Source organism: Oryctolagus cuniculus, chromosome 1 (genome assembly GCF_964237555.1).
Source record: "Oryctolagus cuniculus chromosome 1, mOryCun1.1, whole genome shotgun sequence".
Lineage (NCBI taxonomy): Eukaryota > Metazoa > Chordata > Mammalia > Lagomorpha > Leporidae > Oryctolagus > Oryctolagus cuniculus.
This window is the reverse complement of record NC_091432.1, coordinates 72,900,883-72,903,607: the sequence shown is the minus strand read 5'-3', so window position 1 is coordinate 72,903,607 and position 2,725 is coordinate 72,900,883. Positions and strand designations below refer to the sequence as shown.

Here is a 2,725-nt window from a genome sequence, read left to right as displayed (position 1 = left end):
AAAGGCTTCTATAACCTTAGCTCTCATGACAAGAGCCTAGGGTGATTACTGTATCCAGAAACATGAGTGTCAATTTGTTAAGTCAACAACAGGAGTCACTGTACACTTACTCCTCATGTAGGATCTCTGTCCTTAATGTGCTGTACAATGTGATTGAATGCTATATCTAGTACTCAAATAGTATTTTTCACTTTGTGTTTCTATGTGGGTGCAAACTGTTGAAATCTTTACTTAATATATGGTAAACTGATCTTCTGTATATAAAGAGAATCGAAAATGAATCTTTATGTGAATGGAAGGGGAGAGGGAGTGGGAAAGGGGAGAGTTGCGGGTGGGAGGGAAGCTATGGGGGGAGAATCATTGTAATCCATAAGCTGTACTTTGGAAATTTATATTCATTAAATAAAAGTTAAAAAATAAAATAAAAGATATAAATAATAATAAACTTTATGCTCTTTTCATTACAGAAATATACCAAAAACCACTAAAAATTATATCAAGGTATTTCTGATATTGGCATTTTATAGATATTTGGATGTCAAATTGTACACAGTAGGTAAAATACTGTAGTAACTAAAATATTAAACAACTACTCGATATTCTGCTAAGTCAAGAGAACTTTGATACCCAACAATAAAACATGTTGACAATGATAATAGTGATATTATATTCAATATAATCTTATACCTTCTATAAAATATTGTATTGGTTATTACTGCATTTCATATTTCAATATGGGAGACAGAAACACTTCTTCCATTGATAATAGTCCACCAGAGACAAGCCTGCTGATGCAAGTAATTAATAAAAAATGTTTGGCATTTGTTGTATCATTCATTGTGACTGAAATTGGGTGGGTATTTCTAGCATTCGGTATATATGGGTGAGGATAATGAAGCATTTTTACAAAAAAAATTAACTCAAATACGGGTGTTTGCATTAAAATCCTAAGTTTGACTCTTAACTCTATCACAAAAGATAAATTACTTATTTTCATGATTTTTCTCCAAAACATTCTTATAATAGTTCCTGAATTTTTCAAATTGTATACTTGAAAAATGAATGATGCTTCATATTAGCTTTTTGTGATGACTAAAAGTTTAGCTAGATAGATGAATAAATGCACACATATACCTTTAATACACATATCAAAGACCCAATACTTTATTCAGTGCAGTGTATAGATAAATCCTCAATGTTTATCAGATGAATGAATAAAGCAATATGAATGAATCAGTACAATCTTTTAAGAAATTAGTAAACTTAAAAGAAATTTGTAAATAGTGCAATGTAAAGGAATTTTACTAGAGTAATTGAAGGCATATGTGGATCCAAAATGAAAATAAAATACTATAACTGCTAGAAAAAATGTTCACAAATCTTTCAATCAAAAATTAGTACTAATAAATTCATAAATCTAACTCTGTATTTTGGCTTATTCATTTTTGCCAATTGCAGATAAAATTATTTGTAAAAAAAAAGCCAGAATTAATATTACTCCCAAATTTCAAGAATGTCACATTCAATGACTCAACACAGTTGTAACAAATTAGAAAGAAAAAAGATGACTGTTATACATAGCCTGATTTTTCCTGCTTTTCCTGTTTCCAACATTGTTTTTCATCACTGTGGCAGCACAACCTTTATTTTCACAAAGCTTGGATAGATCTGAACTACCCTATCCTTTGCCACAGAGAAGTACTGTGACCTTTGCCAAGTCAGAGAAACCATTTCCAAAAGCATTTCCTTTAAATTGATCCTGTGAAGTATGTATGCCGTACAGAGACACTCGGGGTTCTTAAGACACTGTGCAGCAGGAAAGAAAGGGAACTCGGGAGATCGCCAACTGCGAACAAGATGAAACTCTGGAGTCGGCTGTACACATTTGTGCATGAGACTATTTGTGACTGAAGTGTCTCGGCCACAGTGCCCCTGTTCACCTGGATCTCCATCAGGTGAGCCTTTCTCTGCCTTAGATGAAGCAGATGTATCTGCGTCTGGGCACTGATGTGGATGACCTAGCAGTACTTCTTCAAGCTGCTGAAGCCCGCCCCCAGCTGCTTCTTGCCGAGGCTCTCCCACCACTTGCAGTACTTGGCCTTTCTCTTCAACTTAGGCCAGCTCTTGTAAAAGCGCCTTTTGCATTTATCACTGCTGTGCTCAGCAAAGATGGTCTTGAAGGTGTAGAGTCCTCGAGGGGTTTCCATGCAGCCCAATGCCTACAACCACCATGGGTGGTGTCTCCACAATGATCATTGCCTCCACAACTTCCTTCTTGTTCACTGTGGTGTCTGGCCTATTGACAATCCCACATGATGTGAGTGAGTCGTGTCAGCCTTGTGGCCCAGGAAAGCAGGCTTGGAGGAGTCATCCTTGGGGAGCTCTTCCTTTCCCCCTGTTGCTTACTGCTTTTGCTTCAGAGGCAAGAAGCCCAGGGACAAATGTCTGGGAGCAGAGAATTTCCTGTGAGACATCTGTAGAGATTATTGATTTAGACAGGAAACAGAAGCAGCTATTGTTACCATACTCCCACTTTAGAGATGAAGTATTTAATTAATCTGAAATAACTTTGAATGATATTTTATGTCCAGTCAATCTCTGACCTGAATAGTTTTGTTATTTTGAATAACAGGCATCAGCATGCACATACATACCTTTCACCTCATTAGTAGACTAAAAGAAGACAAAAATGCATTTTGTCTGAGCAGAACAGAGCTTGAGAGTT

General features: G+C 36.1%; 1 pseudogene; it reads right to left on the bottom strand.

Moving 5' to 3' along the window:
- Positions 1–1,748: 1,748 nt before the first annotated feature.
- LOC100344032 (large ribosomal subunit protein uL3 pseudogene) lies at positions 1,749–2,474 on the bottom strand (annotated as a pseudogene).
- Positions 2,475–2,725: the final 251 nt, after the last annotated feature.